Below are 6909 nucleotides of genomic sequence, written 5' to 3' on the forward strand. Positions count from 1 at the left end.
CCTCGTGATCCGCCCGTCTCGGCCTCCCAAAGTGCTGGGATTACAGGCTTGAGCCACCGCGCCCGGCCCACAATGTCTTATGTGAGCAGGGCCAAGAAAAAAATAGAGTAACATCACTTTGGTGCTCTGTTCACCAATATTTCACAATCTTCCCTGGAGGAAAAACTAAGAAAAAAATAAAATAAAATTAGCTATGTGCTGCAAAATGTCACAACACTTCCTGTGAGCAGAGACCAGGTAAGACAAGAGTCAAATCACTTGTGTGACTGGTGCAAAGACATCTCAAAATGCCACCCACAGGCAGGGTCCAGGCATAAAAGTTGTATCACTCGGCTGTTGGACCCAGCAATATGCCACAATGGCCCAAGTGGCCAAATCATAGGCAGAAGACGCACATGTCAGTGCAGGGCCTAGCGATATTTCACATTGTCCGCTACAGGCAAAACTTAAAACCAGGGGAGAATCCCATCAGCTAGGTGCTGGGCATAGCAATATGTTACAATGTTCCTGTAAGCAGGTACCACACAGAAGAAGACTGTCACATCACTGGGATGCTGGGCCCAGCAATATGTCAACCATCATTTCTGTAATAAAGACCCACACAGAAAAAAACACATCATCTGGTTCCTGGCCACAGGAACCAGATGCCTCAATTTTCCCTGTAGGCACGGTGCAGGCAGAAGAGGACAGTCACTTCCTCTAGGTGATGAATGCAGGGACATGTCACAATGCTCCCTGTAGGAAAGGCCCAGGTAGGAGACTCCCATCCTTTAGGTGTTCAGCTGAGCAATATGTCACAATACACAAATATGCAGGGCCTAAGAAAAAGATGAATCACATCACCTTGATGCTAGGTCTCTGTGAGCAGAGACTAGGCAGAAGAAAGTAACATTACTGGCTGGGCATGGTGGCTCACGCCTATAATCCCAACACTTTGGGAGGCTGAGGAGGGTGGATCACTTGAGGCCAGGTATTTGAGAACAGCCTAGCTAACATGCTGAAACCCCATCTCTACTAAAAATACAAAAATTACCTGGGCATGGTGGCACATGCCTGTAGTCCCAGCTACTCAAAAGGCTGATGCAGAAGAATCGCTTGAACTTGGGAGGTGGAGGTTGCAGTGGGCCAAGATCACACCATTGCACTCCAGCCTATGCAACAGAGCGAGACTGTCTCCAGAAAAAAAAAAAAAAAAAAGTAACATCACCATGGTGATGGGCATCATTGAGTTATGTCACAAAGCTCCAGAGAAAAGTAGGCAGGGTCCAGAGAAAAGTGTTACATCCCCTGGGTGTTGAACCCAACAACATGTAACTATTTATTTATTTATTTATTTATTTATTTATTTATTTTTTGAGAGGGAGTCTCACTGTTGCCCAGGCTGGAGTGTAGTGGCACATCTCGGCTCTGCAACCTCCGTGTCCCAGATTCAAGCAATGCTCCTGTCTCAGCCTCCCAAGTCACTGGGACTATAGGCGCACACCACCATGCGCGGCTGATTTTTGTATGTTTAGTAGAGACAGCATTTCACCATATTGATTAGACTGGTCTTGAACTCCTGACCTCAGGTGATGCACCCACTCTCAGCCTTCCAAAGTTCTGGTATTACGGGCATTAGGCCACTGCGCCCAGCCTTATATGTAACAATTTCTTTTTTCGAGAAAGAGTATTGCTCTGTTGCCCAGGCTGGAGTGCAGTGGCGCGATGTCGGCTCAGTGCAACCATTGCCTCCTGGATTCAAGCGATTCTCCTGCCTCAGCCTCCCGAGTAGCTGGGATTACAGGCATACACCACCATGCCCGGCTAATTTTCGTATTTTTTTTAGTAGAGACAGGGTTTCACCATGTTGAACCGTACATGTTGTGCCATATTATGGCCAGGCTGCTCTTGAACTCCTGACCTCAAGTGATCCGACAGCCTCAGCCTCCCAGAGTGCTGGGATTACAGGCATGAGCCACCGCGTCCAGCCATATGTAACAATTTCTAGTGTGACATATTGTGCCATAATATGGCACAACATGTAGGGCACAGGTGGGAGAGTCACATAACATGGGTGCACGATCCAGTAATATTTTACAACACCCAAAATTTGTGGGGTCCCATAAAAAGAGGAGAGTCATATCACCTAGGTGCTGGGACCAGTGATATATTACAATTACACCTTTGGGCTGGGACCAGACAGGAAACTGAAATCACTCAGGTGCTGGACAAAGGCATATGTCACAATCCGACCTGTAGGAAGGTCCAGTAATGAATTAATCCCGTGCAGGTCCCAGTTCTAGGTATGAGAGTCACCAAATTCTCTGTGTTGGGTCTAAGTACACTAGTGACAATTTCACCAATGAACTGAACCTGTGCATAAGAGCCTCCATCTCTTTTGTGAACTGTGTTAGTTCTGGCCCTCAGCCCAGGTATGACAGCCAACATGTCCTCAGGAAGGTAGACTTCTCATTGGTTCAGATAGAAAAATTCTCACCTGCCTATGAACTAGATGTAGAAATGAGTCATTATTCAAACTCTTGCATAACGTTCACATATAACAGCCACAATTTTAACTGTGGACTATGTCCATGCATGAGATTCAGGACCTCACCAGTGGTCCTCACAGTGGGACCATCACTGTGTGAGGGTGACAATTCTAATGACTGGTGGGGTGGGCAAAGAAGAAACACAGTCTCACCTGTTTGCTGAACACTCTCTGTACCACAAGAGGCTTATATACTATTCAAAACAGTGGTAATTAGGCTGGGCACGGTGGCTCAAGCCTGTAACCCCAGCACTTTGGGAGGCTGAGGCAGGCGGATCACCTGAGGTCGGGAGTTCTAGACCAGCCTGACCAACACTGACAAACCCCGTCTCTACTCAGAATATAAAATTAGCTGGGCGTGGTGGCACATGCCTGTAATCCCAGCTACTCGGGAGACTGAGGCAGGAGAATCACTTGAACCAAGGAGGAAGAGGTTGCAGTGAGCCAAGATCTCACCATTGCACTCCAGCCTGGGTAACAGGGGTGAAACCCTGTCTCAAAAAAAAAAAAAAAAAAAAAGTGGTAATTCTCGGCTGGGCATGGTAGCTCATGCCTGTAATCCCAACACTTTGGGAGGCCAAGGTGGGTGGATCACTTAAGGTCAGGAGTTCAAGAGCAGCCTGGCCAACATGGCAAAATCCTATCTCTACTAAAAATACAAAAATTACCCAGGAGGCGGAAGTTGCAGTGAGCTGAGATTGCACCACTACACTCCAGCCTGGGCAACATGAACGAAATTCCTTTAAAAAACAAAAATTCTCTATGACCTTTGTACAAGAAAGAGACCCAGGATAATATTCATAACCCTAAGTCTAGCTATAAGAGGCAGCATATCTCCTATTGGCTGGATGAAGGCAGAAGAGTCATAATTGCACCTGTGAGCTGGGCCAAGCTATATTTCACAATTCCACCTGTGAATAGGGAGAGAGAAGAGTCGCATCACCTGGGTTTTGGGCCAGGAATATGTCACAGTTTTTTCTGAGGGCAGAGACCAGAAAGGAGTGTCACATCACCTGAATATTTAGCCAGGAATATGTTACAACCTTCTCCTGAAAGCAGAACACAGGCAGCAGAGTCACATCACCTGGGTGCTGAGCCCAGCAATGGATAACAATGCTCTCTGTGGTCCATGCCCAGGCAGGAGAGACACATTACCTGGTACCTGAGCCTAGTGATAAGTCACAATTTTTCCTGTAGGCAGAATGCAGGCAAAAATGGAGAGTCACTTTCCTAGGTGACTGATGCAGAGATACGTCACAAGGCCCTTTGTAGAAAGAGCCTGGGCAGGGCCAGGCACGTTGGCTCACGCCTATAATCCCAGCACTTTGGGAGGCCGAGGCAGGCAGATCACGAGGTCAGGAGTTCAGACTAGCCTAGCCAACATGGCGAAACCCCATCTCCACTAAAAATACAAAAATTAGCTGGGCATGGTGGCAGGCACCTGTAATCCCAGTACCTCAGGAGGCTGAGGCAGGAGAATCGTTTGAACCTGGGAGGCGGAAGTTGCAGTGAGCTGAGATCGCAGCACTGCATTCCAGCCTGGGTGACAGGGCGAGACTCTGTCTCAAACAAAAAAAAGAGGAAAAAGAAAGGGCCTGGGCAGGAGCTTCCTATTTTATAGGTGTTAGACCTAGTAACATGTCCTAACATCCAAAATATTCAGGGACTAGGGAAAAAAGGAGAGTCACGTAACCTGAGTGCAGGGCTTACCAATATGTCACAATGCACCCTGTGGGCAGTGCCAAGGCAAGAAAAAAGACTCCCATCATCTCAGTGAAAGGCCCAGCTATATGTCACAATGCCACCTGTGGGCATCAACAAAGCTGGAAAAAAGTCACATCTTCAAGGTGCAAAGTCAAGCGATATGTCACAATCTCCATCTGTGGGCTGGGCCAAGGCATGAGAGTCAAATCACTAAGGTGCTTAGTAGATGCATACAATCTTACCTGCAGGAAAGTCCAGGAATGAGATTAGAAATTCCACACATGTCCAGGTTCCAGGTATGAGGGTCAACACCTCCTGTATGTTGGGTCTAAGTACATGAGTCACAATCTCAATGGTTGACAGAAGTATTGCAAGAGAGTCACAATTTTGTCTGCAGACTGTGCCTTTCAGTGCAGTCACAGCCTCACATGTGTACTGAATCTTGGTCTGAGAGTAACCAACCCACCTGTGGACCAGGCCCACATATGAGAGTCAATTGTCCAACTTTTGAGAGCCTCCGAGTGTGACATTCAGAAATGTTCATAAGAGGCTGGGTGCGGTGGCTCACGCCTGTAATCCCAGGACTTTTGGGAGGCCGAGGCGGGCGGATCACCTGAGGTCCGCAGTTCGAGATCAGCCTGGCGAACATGGTGAAACCCCATCTCTAGGAAAAGTAAAATAAAATAAAAAATAAAATTAGCCGGGCCTGGTGGTGCACACCTGTAATCCCAGCTACTCGTAAGGCTGAGGCAGGAGAATCGCTTGAATCCGGAGGTGGAGGTTGCAGAGAGCCGAGATCGCGCCACTACACTCCATCCTGGGCGACAGAGCAAGATTCCCTCTCCAAAAAAAAAAAAAGAAACAGAAACTGAAGACTCCTGGGCCGCAGCCCCTCCTGCGCGCACACCGAGTCGGGATTCTGCCCCAATGACCCGTCTGGCATCCCTGAACAATCTGGGAAATACTCGGGACTGCCGGTGCAGAGTTGACCACAGAGCTCCAGACAGGGTACCGCGCAGGAAGGGGGCAGGACGCGGGAGTCTCGGCGGCAGGTCCAGCCGCCATCTTGCGGCCAGAGGGGCCTGGGGCGGAGCTGCGCCAGCGACCAGGACCCATGAGCGGTCTGTGAGGAGGCCGGTCCCGCCAGTTTCACAGCCCGCTCTCCCCTCTCGGGATGCCCAACCCGGCACACTCACCATTTCCCAGCCTCCAGGATGTCCGGGCATCTTAGCTGTGCGTCTCCCAGGACCTGCAGATCACAGGATAACGGAGGCTGCGACAAAGTCACCGGGGGTTCCCGAGGCGGAGGACGCGGAAAAGCAGAGACTGATCCCAAACTCTGGCGGGAGCCGGAGACAAAGGCCCCGCCAAAAGCCGAAAACCACGGCCCTCTCTAACTGCGCGTCTGATTGGGTGGTTCCCACGCCAGCGCCACTGATTGGATAAAGCTCCGGGACCCACCAAGTCCCTCCAGGACCCATCCTCCCCGGCATTAGCGCATTTTATGGACAGAGAAATAGGCTCAAGTGGGCGGGGTCACGTGCCCAGGGAATTACACCTAATTAACAAGTGAGCTGAGCCTTGAAATGCACTTTCTCTTTTCCTTACCTGTGTCAGCTTGTATAATTCATGTTAGTAGCTACTTAAGGGTAAGAAACAGAACATTTTGATACGCTTATAACAACTTTTATTTTTTTTTTTTGAGACGGGAGTCTCGCTCTGTCGCCCGGGCTGGAGTGCAGTGGCCGGATCTCAGCTCACTGCAAGCTCCGCCTCCCGGGTTCCCGCCATTCTCCTGCCTCAGCCTCCGGAGTAGCTGGGACTAAAGGCGCCTGCCACCTCGCCTGGCTAGTTTTTTGTATTTTTTAGTAGAGACGGGGTTTCACCATGTTAGCCAGGATGGTCTCGATCTCCTGACCTCGTGATCCGCCCGTCTCGGCCTCCCAAAGTGCTGAGATTACAGGCTTGAGCCACCGCGCCCGGCCCAACAACTTTTTAATCGTTTTGATAATGCAGGAAAGATCCTCATCCCATCCCTGAGGCCTTTTCTCACCATGCTGTACCACACTGCTGTACACATCTTGGGATGACCATTAGGAATGGGGAAGCAGGAGAGCTGGGGATAGATAAACATGAATTACGTTGCCTAAATTTGCTCATTTTAGAAAAACATCTAAACCAGTCCGTGTGAAGTGACTATTTTTAGGATAATTGTGCCCTGACTGTGCTGCATCTCAATCTGACTTCTCTTTTTTAAAATTATTGAATTACTCTCATTAACGGGGTTATTTCACTTTCTATTGGAAAATTGCCAGTTGTCCACTGTAGGTGTCCTGAGGTGATTTGCTAGTTTAGACCCTGGAGGTAGGGGTAAGAAAATACTTGACCTACATCAGAACACTTAACTGGAGGATATATAGGAATTCCTTAAAAATATCTAACAGTTTTCTCAATACCCATTACATTTAACAGTGATAGCTAGGAGGGGAGAGAGGGGCAATGGATGACACAACCTTAGAAGTTCACTTTTGTTATAAGTTTGTTTTGTTTTGTTTTGTTTTGTTTTTGGAGATAAGGTCTCACATTGGCGCCCAGGCTGGAGAACAGTGGCACAATCACAAATCATATTTTGGTTGTAACAGTTTTTTAAATTTTTTTTTTTTTTTTTTTTGAGACGG

Source organism: Rhinopithecus bieti, unplaced genomic scaffold (genome assembly GCF_001698545.2).
Source record: "Rhinopithecus bieti isolate Rb0 unplaced genomic scaffold, ASM169854v2 scaffold_35314, whole genome shotgun sequence".
Lineage (NCBI taxonomy): Eukaryota > Metazoa > Chordata > Mammalia > Primates > Cercopithecidae > Rhinopithecus > Rhinopithecus bieti.